This window comes from Tenrec ecaudatus, chromosome 2 (assembly GCF_050624435.1).
Source record: "Tenrec ecaudatus isolate mTenEca1 chromosome 2, mTenEca1.hap1, whole genome shotgun sequence".
Classification (NCBI taxonomy): Eukaryota; Metazoa; Chordata; class Mammalia; order Afrosoricida; family Tenrecidae; genus Tenrec; species Tenrec ecaudatus.
The window spans coordinates 208331757-208352202 of record NC_134531.1 but is presented as its reverse complement, the minus strand read 5'-3'; the positions used below and the strand labels follow the sequence as shown (position 1 = coordinate 208352202).

At 48.0% G+C, this 20446-nt stretch overlaps 1 pseudogene; it reads right to left on the bottom strand.

The window, feature by feature from the left end:
* Positions 1 to 536: 536 nt before the first annotated feature.
* LOC142439667 (DCN1-like protein 1 pseudogene) lies at positions 537 to 1386 on the bottom strand (annotated as a pseudogene).
* Between the last annotated feature and the right edge of the window lie 19060 nt (positions 1387 to 20446).

Sequence of the window (20446 nt, the reverse complement as noted above, 5' to 3'; positions counted from 1 at the left end):
GACCAGAAGTCGCCCGTCTCTGATGTATCAAACAACACTGTCTCACTGGCTACCTCTAAAGGGATGGGGATGCTATTTCTACAGGATAAAGCTCACAGCCAACGATGCTCAGACAAAGCGATGAATATTGCAAATCGGGACGCCAGTCAAGAAGCAAAATGGAAGATTTTTTGGTAAGTTTAATTTTTTTTATTTAAGGAAGTTTTTATAAATTGTTTGTGATGTTCACATTTAATTCTTAAGCCAAACTGTTTTCTGGTGAAGACAGCATTGTGCTTTATGCGAGAATGGAAACCTCAAAATCATCACCATCTGGCTTCTAAGACTTACGGGAGAGTAAACTAGGGAGGTCCACAGAGAGAAGGTGAGCTCCACAGGGTTGGGATTATAAACGGTCAGAGCGGCCCGGACTAGAAGACAAGCCCAAACCACCATCAGAAGAATGAAATACGATATGGTCCAAGATATAGCCTGAAAGTGTTGTCTCAACCCTCAGACTGCACTGTGAGGATTGATCTTCAGTTCAGTCCAGCCAGCAGAAATTGGCTGTGCAATTTTCCGTTGTATTTATTGTACAGACTATGTACATTCTAGAAAGTTCCTTTAGTGCTACACTGTTGTACTTTTTGTCCCAGCAATTTGAGGGCACGCAAATTCCACAGTCATCGATAAGAACAGGCCAGGCTCCTTCTTCATCATAATTAGACATGTCATCTGCAATCATTGTACAGAAGTCTAAGAGGAGATTCCAAGTATCTTTTGGTATTGATCATTTATGGTGTTCCAACAAAAATGTATTCCATAAATCTAAGAATTTAAATCTTCCATTAAGTACTAAATTCCAGTAGGCAATGGCCATTTCTAGATCTAATCCTTTTTGTCCTGGATTCTTTGCAAAATTAAAAGTAAACTGGTAAAAATCCTTAAATCGTCCTGGTTCTTTCGATTCTTGTTCCTTCTTGGGTAGCTGGGCCTTTAGTCTTTCTATGCTGTCACATCCTAGTTCTGTCATGCCGTCCACGAACCCCTGTGTGGAGAACTCGCACTGCGTGGCTGCTCTGAACTTCCACGCAATGATCTGCACACTGACGCTGGCTGGATCGAGCGCCAGGTCATCACAGAACTGCTGGATACCATCTACTCCAATTTTATTTTCATCTTGAGGATCTCTGTCTCTACTGTATAGCTGTTCTAACTTCTTCCTATCCAATGATCCTTTTACACTCTCTCGTATATAAAGTTCAGGATTTTGGAAAAAATTGTCTGTTGCAACATCTAACTTCCAGTCATTTTGAAACAGAAAACTTCCTGCTGTTTTTCGCTAGATTGTGTGAAGATCATAAACTGACGGACTTTATCCTGCTGCGATGATTTCAACGTGTTCATGTTGGTGTCCTCCAGGCCTCTCCCCTCCTCCTCCGGCTCCGCAGCGAATGCAAGTTTTATTGTTTTTATCAGGCACTATTTAGTACCTTTCATTAATATTTTTAGAACTCTTATAGTTTTGTGTATCTGTTTCATTGTTCTTATTTAAGTACTGATTGCGTGAAATAATAAACTACCTCTTAGCATACTGTTTTTTATACTTAAAATGGTCATTAGGGCAGTGAAATATTGATTAAATTATGTGAAGCCCACCATTGATGCTGTCCTTCCAAATCAAAACTCCAAACTCCCTGCCATCGAGTCAATGCTGACTCATAGTGACCCCCAGTGGGTTTCCGAGACTGGAATGTTTACAGGAGTAGAAAACCCAGTCATTCTCCCATGGAGCTGCTGGTGGTTTCAAACTGCCAACCATGCAGATCACAGCCCAATACATAACCACTATGCCACCAGGACTCCTTATTTAAGGCCTATTCTATACCCACCTGGACAAAGCCTATGAGAAACAAGAAACCAAGCCAAGCCCACTGTCGATGAATCAATTCTGACTTGTGACAACTGTGTGTTACAGCATAGAGCTGTTCCATCGATCTTTCTTGACTGTCACCTTTATGGAAGTCAGTGGCCAGGTCTTTCTTCCGCAGTGCTGCTGCACAGGTTCAAACAGCTCCATGCAAATGACTTGCACTACCCAGGGATGGAGAGAAACATGAGCCACTGAGGAAACTTTTGAGATGTTTAGGAAACACCGTCAGAACTTTCCTTGGATTCGCCTAATAAAACATAAAACCAAGCTTACACAACCTCAAGTTGATCAATCAATACTGAACTGTCAACTGGGATCAAAGTCAACTAAACCCAAGACAGAACAGATGTTGGGTTTTAGCAAAACATTGAGGGCAGGTACAACTAAACATATGTGAAGAATAAAAATAAAGTGCAGCCCTAGGGAGCAAAGATAAGATTCCATATCCCAAACACTCAGCGAGCCTCAAGCAGGAGCTCTACGAGCCAGCTCACCCCGCCGCACATCGCCGTCAAGTGGCTGAAATCACACAGGGCGGTGGAGGGCAGAATGAGAAAAGCAGACAGAGGAAAACCGCACCCTGGGCACACAAGGGAATGGGACCACTGACCACTGACTTTCACCAGGAACAGTGGAGGCCAGCCTGAGACACAGGACATCTGAAAGGCACTGAGGCAGGGCAAAGGGACACCCTACACGGAGCCCGGGGCCAGAGCAGACACACTCCAAAAGGGAGAAAGAAGACGTTTCCAGGTCAACGGATTCTGAGAGTATGTCATTGGCAGATCTGCCCTTCCTGAGACGCAGGAAGGCGTCCTTCAGGCGGAAGGGAAATGATACTGGATAAGAACTTGGATCACAAAGAAAGCAGAGCACGATAATTATATAAAAGACTATGCTATTCTTTTCTCATAATTTCCTGAAGAGACAGCCATCTGTCTGTTTAACATAAAAAGAAGACTGTAGGGTGGGGCTTCTAACGTATGAAGATACAACAGCAATAGCACAAAGCAGTTGACTTGTGGCCTTGGAGTTGATGCCAACTCATGGCGACCCCATGGGACCGGGAAGACTCGCCCCTGAGGGTTTCCCAGACTGCAACTCTTTATGGGAGTTGAAAGCCTCATCTTTCTCCCCAGGAGCAGTCGATGGTTTTGAACTGCTGACTTTGTAGTTAACAGCTGCAAAAGGTATAGCTAACATCTCAATAGCTCACGGCCCTCACGTCAATTCTGACGCATAGCCACCCAATCGGCCAGAGTAGGACTGCTCCAAAGCGTCGCCAAGGCCGTAAACCTATACGGGGGGAGACTGCCTCATCTTCTCAGCAGAGCAGCTAGTGGGCTCAAACCTCCAACCTTTTGGTCTGTAGCCCAATATGTAACCCATCACACCATCCAGACATGCTAACAAATCAATAAAGGCGTTGAATGAAATCGTGAAAACTTCCCATTGAACTTCTGGTGCTAGCAAGGTGGACCGAACCACATCGGCCCCTGCTGCCCCACTGGTTACATCATGACTTCCGGGCAGAAAACATGGAGAAACTGCTTGAGGGCTCAAAAGTAAACACCAGTAGGTAGAGTTGGGATTGAAGTTAACACTTGACTAATGACCTGCAGTGGGGGTGGGTTGTGGAGTAATTTTCTTCCTGTCTCCAGTTCTAACTGGAGGGTGGGCCAAATTGTAGATCTGCACAGCAAACATGAAAAGCAAACACTCCGGAAGAAAGCCCCTATTTCTCATCTGAGCGCCGGGGAAGGCACACCTGTGGGCCAGGGAATGCGAGGGGATTCCCACTTCATTCTCTCTTTCCTCCTCTCTCTCTCCCTCAAAGCCCTGCCCCCCCCCCCCACGCCAGCCTGTCACGGGGCATAAACAGCACTGCTGCAGCCACAGCAGTACAAGCACCTAAACCCCAAGAGAAGACTCCTGCTTCTGGCCAAAGGGGCTGTGGGGAATGTCCCCGCTGCCCAGAGAAGGTGGAGGAAGCCCTGCTGTTCCCATTTTTTCCTCCCTTTCACTCACTGCTTCCCTGAGAGGGCAGGCCCATTGTGAGGAACTGTAGAAGGCTAAGACTCTCCGGAAGCCTCATGTTTCTGGTCAAAGGGGCCCCGGATGCTGGAGAGTGTGGGGGAAATGCCCAAGAGGAGAGCGTTGGAAAGGGGGATCCCCCAATTCTGTGTTTGAACCAACTAAGTCCTGGGCTCATCCCTGAGCTGTACAAACAAAGAACAGGCCCAAGCCAGCCTAGAAAGTGTTTGAGCAAGGAACGTAAGGCACAGCGCCTGTCGGCGTGATGCATGTTGTAGACCCAGCACACGGTAAAGGCTCTCAAAACTGAACCCAGACTTTGGAACCACAGCCCAGAGAACGGGAGGGGCTCAGTTAGAACTTCACAGGATTGAGTCCCCACGAAATAAACATGCACATACTTCGGAGGAACTTCATAGGCTCCATGATCTGAAAACATCATATCCAGAATGTTGAGATAAAAGAAAGAGATTACTCTATCTGCAATGTGCCTTAAAATCTGACACTTCCCAAGATAAGGACCTCGGCAGGTTCCAGTCCGGAGATGATACAGATGTAAGAATTATCAGAGATAAAAAGCACTCCTTGTGACCATCCTTGATGAAGTGAAGATCAACATATTTGAACTGAATGAAAAGATAGATGTTTTTAGTAGAAACAAAGAAAGTATGTAGGTGGGGGGAATCTAAACAGATGTTTCAGAATTTTTAAAAAATACAATATATGAAATACAAATGTTGTTGAATAGGCTCGACAGCAGAACAGTGATGACAGAGAGCCTGTGCACTTTGAAAAGAGATCAACAGAAAATATCCAGTGTGATTTGAATACAGAAACGAATAAAGTATTCTCTAAATAATGGGGGAAAATATTCAATATGAAGACAGAGAAAAATTATTTTTTTAACGATATCCTGGTGCAATATCAAAGGGCCAACATTTCAAAGGTTATGGTGGTCTGTACCGTCCAGTCAGCTCTGCCTCAGAGGGACCCCGTGTCCAAAAGGAGGAAGCACTGCCCGATCCTGTGTCGTCCTCCCAGTTCCTAGGTCTGAGCCCAGGATTGCAGCCACCGTAGCACTGTGGCTCTGCATTTGGCTGCCAGCTACAAGGCCATCAGTTCAAATCTGCAAGTCCATCCGTTTGCAATCACTAGTGGCTCTGCAGGAGAAACAAGAGGCTTTCTACTCCCATAAAGAGTTACGCTCTCCGAAACCCACAGGGGCAGCTCTGCCCTGCCGCTCGCTGCCATCGAGTCAATGCTGGCTCAAAGGGGCATTCTGTGGGTTTCCGGGACTGTAGCTGTTTGGGGGAGTAAGAAGCCCAGTCTTTCTTCCTCAGAGCTTCTGGTGGTTTTGAATTGCACATCATGTAGATCACAGTCCAACTCGTAACCACTACAGGGCTCCGAGGCCCTGCCTGAGGTCATGAGTTTGTTGCCGTTGTGTAAGAAGGGTTGAAGCGTTTCCATTAGGGTGTTGGTGAAAAATCGTGACAGTGCCATGGGCTTCTGGAAGAGCAAGCATTTCTCTTGGAATGTTCCTTAGAACAGGATGTGAGTGCGCTCCCATGCTTTGGACCTGTTACCCGCAGAGCCAGGTCCCTGGAATAGGAGGTCATGCTTGGCATAGCAGAAGGGCAGAGAAGAAGAGGAAGACTCATGATGAGATGAACTGACACAAGGCTGCAACAATGGGCTCAAACATGTCAGGAAGTGTCAGGATGGTGCAGGCCCAGTGCCTTCTTTTTCACTGACCCTCTCCTTTCCCAGCATGCTATCCTTTTCCAGAGACTGGCTTCTCCTGACATGTCCAGTGTAGGTGAGACGAAGTCTTGTTACCTGTACTTCTGTGAAGCGTTCTGGCTGTACGTCTTTCGAGACAGATTTGTTTGCCCTTTGGGCAGTTCGCAGTGTTTCTAATGTCCTTCACCAACACCATAACTGGACTGCATCCATTCTTCTGCTCTCTTCCTTGTTCACTGCCTAGCTTTTACATGCATATAAGGTTATTAAAAAATACTGTTTCCAGTTAGGTCTGCTTTAGCCCTCAAAATGACACGTAGCTCTGTGAGACTTTAAAGGGGTCTTCAAGAGCAGAGTTGCCAATTGCTGCTGCTTCCATGCGTGTTGTCTGCAGACCCAAGTGTAATGAAATCCTTGACAACTTAATCTTTCTTTTTTATCAAGATGTTGTTTATAACTAGATAATGATCACAAAATTCAGATGGAGGTACATTCGATTGGTGGGAGAAGACAAGGAACTTTGACAAGAATTCAGTGATTGGCTGATATCTGGGTAACAGTTACAAAACTGAGGGCATCTGGTCTCAAAGCAATCATGCGACCCTCCTTCCATAGAGAAACTATTCCTAATTCTACGGTGTCTCTTTAGTAAGCATCTATTCTGAGACTATTTTTAAATCTGCTTCTTACACAGAGTATATGAGTATTCTTAAGCAAGACTTCATAAAGGAGTCTTTATAAAAATGGTTGAACTGGGGGTCTTTTCCCCCCAAACAGACCCAAGTACACATTGGCTGTAAGAAAGAAAGCCACTCTAACTGGAATGCCATGCACTGTTGTGCCGTGTTGCTGAGTTGGTTCTCATCGTATGGACAGCAGAACAAACCCTGCCTGGCCCTGCACCCTCCTCGCCATCACTGTTACTTAATGTCAATCCTCTTTTTCCCTGACCTTCCACATTACCAGGCAGGACGGCCCTTTCCGGGACTCGTCTCTCCTGATAACGTGTCCAGAATAGATGAAACAAAGTCCCGTTATCCTTGCTTCGAAGAAACATTCTATTCTAAACAGGAAAAAAAATAAGTTTATACTCTGTACCCATACATAAGTTATACTATGTTTGTTAGGATACAGTAAATGTTTTCATCAAAGAGAGCACATACAAATTATGGGGAGCAATTTTGGGTGGCTTATTTCATGTGTGATATGTCAGTTGTCTTCCTATGCAAAGCAAAACTGCCGTAGAAATAGATACATGTAAAAGGACATAAAAAGTTATGCCATATAAATATTGACTAAAAGAGACTTGAAATGGCAATATCAATATCAGAAAGTAGATTTCAGAACAAGGAAACGGTTTTAGGGATAATGAGGGCATTATATAATGATTAATAAGTCGTATGGGGTAAGCCATCACACTCACTCCAAGAATGTGGGCTTTGTCCTCGGTTCTTGAACGATCGCTGCTGAACCCGGAGATCTCCCCGTGATTGGAGCTGCTGTTATTCATGGAGGGCTTCCAGACCACACCTGACAGATGAAGGCAGTGAGATGACTCCTGCTTGGGTACTGGCCAATCCTGAATGACTCACGGCTTGATATCAGCCCAACCTCAGGAGAAGGGGGCTGGCGGCGGAATTCAACCATCTAGGCAATCATTTAGTATCCTAATTCAATGAAATCCCACTAAAAAATAGCCACTCTGCCTCGGTGGGCTTCCCAGTTGGTGATCGAATCAGTGCACACGGAGAGTAGAGCATGGAGGGCAGTACATGCCTTTTTGAGACATGGAAGCTTCCCGTTGGGGACCCTTAGATTGCACCCTATGCACCGCTTCATTTGTATCCTTTCTGCTATAATAAATCTGTGATCATAAGCACAATTCTTCCTTGAGTTATATGTGTCTTACTATTATCAACCTGGAGAGGGTGATGGGTACCCCACATTTGTTGCCAGATCCCAAGTGAGCAAGATTTAGCAATCTCTGAACCTATGGTTGGCATCATGAGGAGTTAGAGGAAACGCTCGAACTTATAGACAGTAGGTCAGACGTGAGGGTGACACGGGACCCTTCGTTTTATAGTTGGCTTCCTGGGGGGTTGTGGAGAACATCAACTTCATAGCGAGCAGGTCATCAGGAGGGTGTCAAGAGGACCCACCGCTTGGGTCTGGTGGCTGAAGTCTAGGACAGACATTGTTCTCTGGAGGACTGTGTCCTTTAACTTGAGCTCTGCCCTAGCTCTGGTGGTGAGGGTCTGAGAAAGTACTGCATTTGCAGTTGGTGACAGAAAGCAAATTTCGATTTGGAGTCAGCACACAGAAAGACACCAATATAGGGCAAGTCCCTAAGAGAACACAGCAACCCTAACTGTGCATCATGGACTCTATTCTGACTCATACGGATCCTATAGGACAGAGTAGAACTATTCCTTAGGGTTTCCAAGATGATCAGTTTTCCTAGGCGCAGACAGCCTCATCTTTCTCCTCGGAAGTGACAGGTAAAGCTTGAGTTTCCAACCTTGCGGGTGGCAGTACAGGACTGAATCCACTGCACCACCAGCAAAGGTATTGTCAGGAACAAGACTGGAAAGCAATTCGCATGCCTGACAACGCCAGTGCGTCAAGGAAAAATCCAACAGCTAGCTCAGGGAGCAAGTGGAGCATTCACCATAAGTAAGATTTGGAAGAAACAAAAGAAATTGCTTAAGCATGTTCCTGACCAGAACAGACTGAAAGTAAAGAAGAATAACAAAAAGATGGGGAGGGGAGGGGGAGAAAGGGGGAATCGATCACATGGATCAATCTATACCCCCTCCCAGGGGCATGAACAACAGAAAAGTGGGTGAGGGGTGACAGAGGATGATGTAAGATATGAAAATAATAAGCTATAACTTATCAAGGGTTCATGAAGGAGGGAGGGAAGGTGGGAGAGGGAGGGGGAAGAAATGGAGAGCTGATATCCGGAGCTCAAGGGAAGAGAATGCTTTGAAAATGATGATGGCAGCATATGTGCAAATGTGCTTGACACACTGGAGGAATGCATGGATTGTGATAAGAGCTGTAAGAGCCCCCAATAAAAGTATTTAAAAAAAGATATTGAGAAAATTCCAAGTATTTACACGGTAAATAAAACACTCTCAAATAATCTATGGCTTAAGGAAGCAGTCTCAAAGGTAATCAGAAAATATTTTGAAATAGACATTTTTTTAAAACTCTCTGCCATCAACTCATTGTGACCCAACGTACAACAGAACAAACCATCGCCTTGCCTGTGTCATGCTCACAATCGTCATGTTGAGCCCATTGTCGCAGCCACTGGGTCAATCCATCTTTTTGAGGGTTATCGTCTTTCTCACTGCCCCTCTACCTTCCCATGCAGGATGTCCTTTCCCAAGGACTTGTCTCTGCTGAGAACATGTCCAAAATATGGGAGAGTTGGTCTTGCTATCCTCTCTTCCGGCTGTACTTCTTCCACGACACATCTGTCTGTTGATTTGGCAGTTCATGGTACTTGCAATATTTTTGGCTTGCACCATAACTCAAACACATCAATTCGTCTTTGTTCTTCCTCATTCATTGTCCAGCTCTCCCACGCACATGAGGTTACTGAACATACCATGGCCTGGGGTCAGGCCCATCGTAGTCCTCAAAGTAACATCTTTGCGTGTCAATACCGCAAGCAAGTCTGTGCAGCAGATTCGCCCACTGCGTGGTGTCGTTTGATCTCTTGGCGGCTGCTTCCATGAGCATGGTCTGTGGGTCCCTGACAAGTTCAATTTTTGTCTCTGTTTATCATGATAGTGTCTATTGGTCCAGTTCTCAGGCTTTGGCCTTCTTTACATTGAGTTGTGATCCATATTGAAGGTGGCAACCCTTGGTCTCCATCAGCAAGTGCTTCAAGTCCTCCTTACTTTCAGCAAGCAAAGCTATGTCAATTGTATATCTCAGGTGGTTAATAACCCTTCCTCCAATTCTCTGTTCTTCTTCATATAGTCCAGCCTCTCGGATTATTTCCTCAGCGTATAGATTAAATAAGCATGGTGAGAGGATACAACCCTGATGCATACCTTTTTTGGTTTTAAACCATGAAGAAGTCGCTTTTTGTTTGCATGCACAACTGCCTCTTAATCCACATATAGGTTCCACGTGATAACAGTCAAGTGTTCTGCAATTCCCATTCCTCTCAAGGCTATCCATAGTTTGCTGTGATCCACATAGAGTCAATAAAACACAAGTAAGCATCTTTCTGATATTCTCTGCTTCCTATTAAAGTCTGATATCAGAATGATATCCCTTGTTCCATGTCCACTTCTGAATCCAACCTGAATCTCTGGCAGCTCCCTGTCAATCTACTGCTGCAACCATTGTTGGTCTTCAGTGAAATTGTACTTGCATGTGAGATCAATGACATTGTTGTACAATTTTCACATTCTGTGGGTCACCTGTCTTTGGAATGGGTACAAATATGGAGCTCTCCCAGTCAGTTGGCTAAGTCTGTCTCCAAATTTCTTGACACAGACGAGTGAGTACTTCTAGTGCTTTATGAGCTTGTTGAAAGATTTCAATTGGTGTTTACAAGTTCCTGGAGCCTTGTTCTTGCCTAATGCCTTCAACACAACTTGGCCTTCTGTGTTCAGTACTATTAGTTTTGATCATATGCCACCTGTTAAATAGGTGAAAGTCGACTAGTTCTTTTTGGTACAGTGATGCTGTATTCTTTCCATCTTCTTTTTGTTTGGGGGTTTTTGCTTTTTTTATTTTGGGGGGGACTCTTTTTTTTGGGGGGGGACTCTTACGACTCGTCACAATCCATACATTGCTTGCATCAGGTGAATTTGTACATATGTTGCCTTCATTCTTTTCTAGACATTTACTTTCTATTGAACCCTTAGTATCAACTCCTCTTTTTACCCCCTCCCTCCCCTACCCCACCCTCATAACCCCTTGATAGATTGTACATTGTTATTTTTATATCTCACACCGACCGCTGTCTCTCTTCCCCCTGCAGAAGGGTGTATGGTTATGTGTCGATCATTGTGATTGGTTCCCTCTTTCTTCCTCCCCCTCCCCTACCCTACTGGTATCACTATTCCCACTCCTGTTCCTATGTGTTGTGAGCTCCCATCTCTTATCTATACCTGTGTACATATTCCAGCCTAGTCTGAATTGAGAAGCAGCACTGGGGTCATGGTAGTGGGGGGTGAGGAAGACTCAAGGAGCCAGAGGAATATAGTGTGTTTCATCAATGCTTTACTGCACCCTGTACTCATCCCTCCCCTGTGGGCCCTCTGTGGGGAGATTGTTTCACTGTCTACAGATGGGCTTTGAATCTCTGCTCCATCTTTCCATCTTCTTTGTTGATTTTTGTTTGTTTGTTTTTACATTTTATTAGGGGCTCATACAACTCTTATCACAATCCATACATATACATACATCAATTGTATAAAGCACATCCGTACATTCTTTGCCCTAATCATTTTCAAAGCATTTGCTCTCCACTTAAGCCCTTTGCATCAGGTCCTCTTTTTTTTTCCCTCCCTCCCCGCTCCCCCCTCCCTCATGAGACTTTGATAATTTATAGATTGTTATTTTGTCATATCTTGCCCTATCCGGAGTCTCCCTTCCCCACCTTCTCTGCCATCCATCTCCCAGGGAGGAGGTCACATGTGGATCCTTTAAATCAGTTCCCCCTTTCCAACCCACTCACCCTCCACTCTCCCAGTATCGCCCCTCACACCCTTGGTCCTGAAGGTATCGTCCACCCTGGATTCCCTGTGCCTCCAGCTCCCATATGCACCAGTGTAAAGCCTCTGTCCTATCCAGCCCTGCACGGTAGAATTCGGATCATGGTAGTTGAGGGGAGGAAGCATCCAGGACCTGGGGGAAAGCTGTGTTCTTCATCGGTACTACCTCGCACCCTGACTGCCCCATCTCCTCTCCTAAACCCCTCTGTGAGGGGATCTCCAGTGGCCGACACTTGGGCTTTGGGTCTCCACTCTGCACTTCCCCTTCATTCACTATTTCCATCTTCTTTGGATGCTTCCTGGATAATTTAATATTTTACCCATAGAATGTTTCAGTATTGTGAAACCAGGCTTGAATTTTTGTTGTTGTTGTTGATAATTCTTGCAGTTTAAGATGTACGGAGCGTGTTCTTATTTTCTGGTTTTCTAACTGTAGGTCTTTGCACATTCTGGTGCAATGCTTTGTCTTCTAGAGTGTCCATTTGGAACTGTCTGTTCAGCTCTTTTACTTCATTATTTCTTCCATTTTCTGTAGCTGCTCTACAGTTAAGGGCACATTTCTAAATCTCTGACATTCTTCCCTGTCTTTTTAAGGACCGTTTGCTCTCCTCCCGTATGATGTCCTCATGTTCTCTCATAGCTCATCGGGTCTTCTGTCACTCGTGGTTGATGCATAGAATCTGTTCTTGAGCTGTTCCTGAAATGCAAGGACAGGGTGTTGGAGGCTGTATTTTGGCTCTCATGGATGTGTTTCAACTTTCTTCAGCTTCAGCTGAACTTACATGTGAGTCTATTCACGGTCGGCCCCTGGCCTGGTGCTAGCTGCTGATAGCACGTTTCTCCGCTGGGTATAGCTGCCATTTGTGCTCTTGAACAATGGTATTTGTGATGAGGAAGTCATTTCTACCAACATTTCTACCACTCCATCTCTAGCTTTGTTTCTATCACCAAAGCCATACTTTCCAAGTAATGCTCCTGCTGCTTGGTTTCCAAATTTCACATTCTAAGACAAGGCACTGGATGAGTTAGGTGCAGTGGGCAATTTCTTGAAATACCCAAACTACCAAAACTCATTTTAAAAGGAACAAATCAACTGAATAGCCCCATCCCAATTACAGAAGAGGAACCACCACAGAACACTGCAGGCTCCAAGGTCACACTGGTCCATTTGGCCAACATTGAAAGAAGGAACAATACACTTACTCTCAGAGAATGTCAAGGGGGAAAATCCTCCCAATTCATTTAATCAAGCGACCATTACCTCGACACTGAGGCCCTCGGAGGACTCACTCAGACCAACGGCGTCTATTGAGAACCCGAAATGTGTATTTCCCTGAGAGAGATGCAACGTGGAAGGGGACACTAAACCTCTCAGTGATCTAGATAAATACTCTGTGGATGCCCTCCCAGTAATCATCAGAGGCCTAGCAGGCCTTCCGGGGGCTGATAGGAGAAGGGGAACCTCAGGCCGCCCTCCACATCAACCACAGAAAGGAGAGCATGTCAGACCCCAAGATGGGACTTGAACACAGGGCAGCGGGCTCACTTACACTCAGTCAGGCGCCCCCCAACCCCCGCAGTCAGCTCTGTGGCCAAGATGCCAGCTGATTGCAGCTGCACAGGCAGCAGGTGAACGTGTGGGAAAGAGCTGGGACCCCAGGAGGAGAGCCTGTGAGCAGGGTTGTGCTTGCCCCATGCCTCCTTGTCCCACAGGAGACAGTGGGCTTGTCTCAGGCCCCTCGACCACTCCCTGAGCTGTCCCCACTTGCCACCTTACAGGCCACACCACACCCAGTAAGGCCCAGTCCTGAATTCTCTGAATGGGAAGTCTGACAGTGGGGCGGCGGCAGGGGCGGGGGGGATGGGCAATGGCTTTCCAGCAGGTGGTGCTAACCCAAGGATCTGCCTGGCATGGCTGGCACCAGAGCAGGAGAGTTCTCTGTGGTAGGACATTCTATGCCCTGCAGAAGGGTCAGCAGCATCCCGCCCCCACCCACTAGATGCCAGTAGGGCACCCTCAGCTCTGCCAACCACAGATGTCTTCAAACAGTGCTCAGGTCCCTTGGGACAGAGCCTCTCAGCAATGAGCAGTGCTGTGAAAGGACCGACATAGAGCCAAACCACAAGCCCACTAGTTGAATGTGGGCACTTTTTTTCTTTTTTCCAGTTTCTTGCCAGAAGCTGCCGGCAAGGGTAACCATTGACAGGGGGATTCTAGGATTTCTGGAGAGGTATAGAGCCTTAGGCTCCCTATCCCATGCCACTGGGCTAAGTTCTCACCCAGACCAAGGCCCCAGCACTGGCTTGGATTGCTAAGCACTGCCAGGCCCTCCATCCCTGCTTAGAGCTCTATTCAGCGTGAAGCTAGCAGCTGCAGACTCAGTACCCCATTTCACAAAGAATTGGGGTGATGGAAGTTAGGGTACTTCCCAGGGTCTCCAGCCCCATGAGGGCCAGAGAGCAGCCAGCATAAGCTTCTAACTCCACCTGCCATGCCCTGGAAGTCCTACCCTGGATGGAGCTCTGTGGGCCTGGGGGCTGGGGCATCTCCGACCCAGCCCAGGGTCTCCCCTAGGCAGGCCTGGCCAAAGGCACATGCCCTGGCTCCCGAGGGTCAGGTCACATGCCCAGCCACCCAGCAGCCCCTGCAGGAGCAGAGAGGTGGTACCAAAGCTGGCGGCCAGACTGTGCTGCTCTGGTTCCTGTCCTTTCCCCGCACTGCGCTCCACACCAGGAGGAGCCTCGGTGGGTGGCATCATGGTTACACCTTGGGCTGCGATCCACAGGGTCCACATTTGGACACTCCAGTGTCTCTGTGGGATAAAGACAAGGCTTTCTACTCCCACAAACAGCTCCAGCCTCGGGAACTCGCAGGGGCAGTTCTACCCTGCCCTATAGTGTTGTTAGGAGCCAGCATCGACTGGATGGCAGTGAGGTTGGCTTTTTGATTGGTGGCTACACACTCAGACCATGCCAAAACAGTGTGGCTGCCCAGCAGGGGGGTGGGGGTGGCTGGCTGATGCAGTTTGATGTCCTGAAAAATACTCCATGTATTGTGCAATGTAACATCCCCAAAATCACTGATCTGTTCATTGTGGTGGAAATGCACATAAAACAGCCCATCTCAAGAAGTTCTACATGGATAATTCAGTGACCTTGAGGACATTGCCCCTTTGTACAACCACTCTTGTGGTCCTTTTCCAAAACATTCCCTCACCATTAGCCCACAAGATGTAAAAACTCCCCTGATCTTCCTTCCAACCCCTCACTCACTGCCACCGAGTCAGTGGTTAACTCACAGCGACCCCCTGTGGGCTTCCGAGACTGCACCTGTTTACGGGAGTAGAAAACCCAATCTTCAGTGGGACAAAAGGAAAGTCAAAGGAAATAGAGGAAAGGGCTAGGAGGCAAAGGACATTTATAGAGGTCTACATAAAGACATGTACATATGCAAATATATTTATATGTGAGGATGGGGAAATAGATATATGTGCCTATATTTATAGGTTTGGTATTAAGGTAGCAGAAGGACATTGGGCCTCCACTCAAGTACTCCCTCGACGCAAGAACACTTTCTTCTATTAAATTGGCATTCTATGATGCTCACCTTTCCCACACAACTGCTGAAGACAAAGCGGGTGAATAGGTAAATGTGGTGAAGAAAGCTGATGGTGCCCGGCTATCAAAAGGTATAGTATCTGAGGTCTTAAAGGCTTGAAGGTAAACAAACGGCCTCTAGCTCAGAAGCAACAAAGCCCACATGGAAGAAGCACACCAGCCTGTGCGATCACGAGGCGTCGAAGGGATCAGGTATCAGGTATCATCAGAACAAAAAATCATATCATGTGAATGAGTGGGGGAGTGCAGAGTGGAGTCCAGTGTCACATTTGTAGGCCACTGGACATCCCCTTACAGAAGGTCTCGGGGAGGAGACGAGACAGTCAGGGTGCGACGTAGCAACAATGAAACATACAACTTTCCTCTAGTTCTTAAATGTTTCCTCCTTCCCCACTATCATGATCCCAATTCTACCTTACAAATCTGGCTAGACTGGGACAGATAGGAACTGGAAACACAGGGAATCCAGGACAGATGATCCCTTCAGGACCAGTGGTGTGAGTGGCGTTACTGGGAGGGTGGAAGGAGGGTGGGTTGGAAGGGGGAAACCAATTACAAGGATCTACATGTGACCTCCTCTCTGGGGGGCAGACAACAGAAGAGTGGGTGAGGGGAGACATCGGACAGTGCAAGATATGACAAAATAATAATTTATAAATTATCAAGGGTTCATGAGGGAGGGCGGGGAAAAAATGAGGAGCTGATGCCAAGAGCTTAGGTGAAGAGTAAATGTTTTAAGAAGGATGAGGGTAATGAATGTACAAATGTACTTTACACAATTGATGTATGTATGGATTGTGATGAGAGTTGTATGAGGTTGTATAAGTCCCTAATAAAATGATTTTTATAAAAAGAAAACCCAATCTTCCTCCCTGGGAGCTGCTGGTGGTTTTGAACTGTCAACCCAGTCCAACATGTAACTGCCACATGCCCAGGGCTTCATTTCCAGCCCCTGGTAATTGCTAGTCATGATGGAGGTCTGTGGATTGCTCTTCTCGGAGCAGAATCCCTGGGTGACACAAACCGGCTTGACTATTATACGAAAGGTTGGCAGTTTGAACCTACCCAGAAAGCACCTCAAGACAGGCTTGGTGGTCTGCGTCCAAAAGGTCGCAGCCTTGAAACCCCCACAGAACAGTTCGGTTCTCCACGGGGTAGCACGGGGCTCCGTGCTGGAATCGACTTCAGGGCAGCTAAAAACATATCGCTGCTTCTCTCTTAGGAAGTGAAATCCCACAGAATTTGTCCTTTTGCAACTAATTTCTGAACAACTAAACACGGTAAGAAGCTAAGCAACTCGGCATGATGGTTTCAAAAGCTGTCCATGTTGTAGCACGAGTTCCTGTTCTGTGGGACAACTACAGCACATTGTCTTACCATTCGTGGACGGACACTGGGTTGTCTCCACCTTCTTGCTGCTGCGGCAGCCGCGTCCACGTACAGACCTGTCTGTGTGCATTCCTGCCTTCACGTCTGTGGGCTGTGTGCTAGCATTGGAGGGGCTGGTTCATAGGATACAGCTCTGCAGTCAACTTTCTGAGAAACTGCCAAGCTGTCGCCCTTCAACTTGAACCCACCACCCCTTGCCAGACCCTAAAAGCCCACCCGTACCTGTGCCAAAAGGCCTGTCAGCTATCCTGAATCCTCCCCGGGTTCAGCCCTGCAGGCAGGCTCACGGTGGTGCCAAGGAGCAGGGCAGAAGAGTGCTGTGGAAGGCATGGAAGGCCTGAGCCTCAGATGCCTCAACCTCCTGCGCCTTCTGCATGCTCCTTGGCAAGACAGGCGCCAGTGTGCTCATGTGCCCACTGCCACTAGGCCTGCCCCAAAAGCCACAGGGGCTTCCTGCCCGTCTCGCCCCTCTGCTTAGCAACCCCACCCCGTCAGAACTGGCCCAAGAGGGAGAAACCGGTGAGAATCCCCAAGTCTGTTCTGCCCTGAAGCTGCAGCTGTTTCATGTGGTTCCAACTCGTTTAGTACATTATCCAGGATTTCAAAGAGCCATTAGCAGAAGACAATTCCTCCACGTCTCCTGTTTCCATCTGAATCGGTTCCAACGTCAGGTCCTTTGCCAGAATGTTGAACACACGCTCGCACACACACGCGCGCACACGACTTGAAAGGAACCTGTTCAGTGATTCCCAACCTCTTTCTGCCAACCTAGGGGTGGACGGGAGCCATCAGCACAGAGTCCGGGCTGAGCTGGAGCTGGGGCAGGCTCAGTGCCACTGTGCGATTGGTTGGTCACCGCAGCATCCAGGGGAAGGGTCTGTGCCCGTATGCGCTAGCCTGGGGGTCCCGCCAGCATGTGGGCAGGACTGCCACTCTGAGGAACACCTTGGAGTAGAACCCCCACTGAGCATTTGGGGCACCAGGTGGCTAGGCTCACTGAACCCGCTAGAGAGGCAGCCAATGCACCCAGGGACTCACTGAAGGCAGACACGGGGTCGGTAGCGAGAGGCAGGTTGCTGGGCACCAGGGTGAAATAAATATGTGGCTCCTACGGCTTTGGGGAGTGCCTCCTTCCAGGCCTCTGGTCCCCCAAGAACCCACTCCCCAGCCCGGCAGCCTCTCAGCCAGCCCCCTAACCTCCATCCAAGTGAGGAGCCTGGGCGCACAGGAAGTGCAGAGGGGCCCCTTGACTGCAGCCGCCTCTGCCTCTAGCTCTCTGACACCAGTCAGCAAGGAGGAAGGAAAAGCGAGACGTTCGAGGCTCCAGAACCCTCTTCTCCAAGGGATGCACGGGAGCAAAGCGGCCTGAAGAGATGTGCCCTGGGGCTCCCAGCTGGACCCTAGGGTTCCAGTGACCAGACATGCACAGGCAGAGACACCTGCAGAGATGCTGTGACAGAGATGGGGAAGGCTGCTCAGGAACAGAGGTGCTCAGACACACCTCACTCACGTGCAGACTTGGGGATGGAGAGGGATCTCAGACGGTCGGGGGCAGCTCTCTTAGAACAGGCCTCTATGAACCAATCAGGTACAAGCAACTTGTCCCAGTTCTATGCTCTGTGGCCACCCCAACTCACCTGGACATTGCCCTCCTTGTCCTTCGGCAGAATCCCCACCTCCTCTCCCCACTTCTCGCAGCTGGATGGGTGGCTTCTGCCTGCCTGACCCAGGGAGAAGGGCTCAGGTGCACTGCAGCTTGGATGCATGCACACGGCAGCTGCCAGCACAGCCCCGGAGCCCAGCCATGATTCAGGGTGCAAGGCACACAGAGGGCAATCCTGGGCATTCCTTCTGTCTAAACCAGAGTGGACTCGCTTTGCGAAGGGAACTCTGAGCCCTAAGGCCAAGAGCAGCAGCATCACAGCCACTCATTATGTGGGAAATGTAGCAAGTCATCTGATCCAGATGCCAAACTGCAAAAACGCCGCAACTCGGCCCTCGCTGACCCATAGCAGTACGGGGTCAACACTGGAGACACAGTGCAGGAATTGTGCCCAATCTGACCCCACCACACAGAGGCGAAACACTAGGGCGTGCAAAAGAACAGCAAGGGGAGCAGAGCAAGGTAGTCCCCAGGGAATACCAAAAAGAGATTTGGGGTCCAGGGCATGGCACCCCATCAGACTCAACTGGAAAATACTCCTAAAGGTCAACAAACAGACCTTGAACTATTTACAGGCTCTTTTTTTGGAGGGGGGGGGGTTCATGTTTTTTGTTTTTTTTTTCTTTTACTTATTTTTGTTGTTGTTTTTCTTTTAGTTTTGTGCATATTATTGTCTCTGCATGTCTACCTAGATAAGCAGGATAAACAATCTGGAGAAAACAACGGGGGGACATGAGTGAAGGGGCAGCAGGGGGAAAGGATGTGAGTGTTAACAAACCCAGGGACAAGGGAACAACAAGTGATCTAAAATCAATAGTGAGGAGGGTGTAGGAGGCCTGGTAGGGCTTGATCAAGGGCAATGTAACCAAGAGGATTTACTGAAACCCAATGAAGGCTGAGCATGATAGCAGGAAAAAAGTAAAAGGAAATAGAGGAAAGAACTAGGAGGCAAAGGGCATTTATAGAGGTCTACATACAGGCATGTACATATGTACATATATTTATATATGATGATGGGGAAATAGATCTATGTGCATATATTTATAGGTTTAGTATTAAGATAGCAGATGGACATTGGGCCTCCACTCAAGTACTCCCTCAATGCAAGAACACTTTGTTCTATTAATTTGACATTCCATGATACTCACCTTACTGACATGATCGCTGAATACAAAGCAGGTACATAAGCAAATGTGAATAAAGCTGATGGTGCCCGGCTATCAAAAGATGTAGCGTCTGGGGTCTTAAAGGCTTGAAGGTAAACAAGCGGCCTTCTAGCTCAGAAGCAACAAAGCCCAGATGGAAGAAGCACACGAGACTGTGTGATGAGGCGTTGACGGCATCAGGCTACCTGAGGGTGAATGTGAGCCCCTCACCCATCAGGCTGAGCAGCAGGCACCATCCAAGGTTGTCCCCAGGCTAATGCACAAGTGGAGCTACTGGTCTCATGGGAAGGGCAGGAAGCTCCCCATAGCAGAAGGCAATTCCAGAAACCTCCCACCACCACCTTGACAGCTCTCTACCCACATTCCCAGAAGTCAGGGGAGCAAACAGGACATCTCAGAAACGAGGGTGGACATTAAGTCACAGGAGCCACTTACAGAAAACCAATACCATGGGTGGGGGTCACCAAACTTAACAACCAGAACAATGAAAAGCCACACAGCAAGCAAACATTTTAAAATATATCGAATTTAAAGTTCCAAGAGGGGCAGATTCTGTGCCAAAACAAGAAGGTAACACAGCAGACCCTCTACTATGTTCCTAGCTGGGCTCTGGGAACTTGGGCCCCGGAAGGACACCACCAAGTGAGGAGTGAGGTGCACTGAGCCCAAGTGTGCAGTATGGTTGCGGCCTGCCTCCTGAGATCTGGAGTCTGGGTTCATGCCAGGCAAGGGGGTGCCTGTGACCCGCTTCCAGTGAAAGTCCAGGTAGACACTTCACATGTCACCGCACTCGTGTGACTGCACTGGGGACTGACAGCTTATACCTGCTGTCCCCAGGCACTCACGTCTGCTCCCTTTGCCGACTTTGCCCTGTCTGCTTGCTACAAGAAATCATGGCTGTGAGCACTAGATGCTGAGTCCTGTGAGTCCCCCTAGTCGATCAGCAAACCTTGGGCTGTAGCGGGTGGGGGGGGTGTTGGAGGGATCCCCAACATGGACTCACACCAGAGGGTCGTAGGACTGCTGAAAAACACTTAACAAAGGCAGCAAGCACACTGCTGGACAAGAACAGCCTAGAAGTCTGAGCTGAGGTGTCCTCGGAAGGCCCACAGCACCGACAGTGCTGGAGGAAGTGGGAGACAAGGACCAGGCTTGTGTGCAGGGGCCTGGTGTCTGG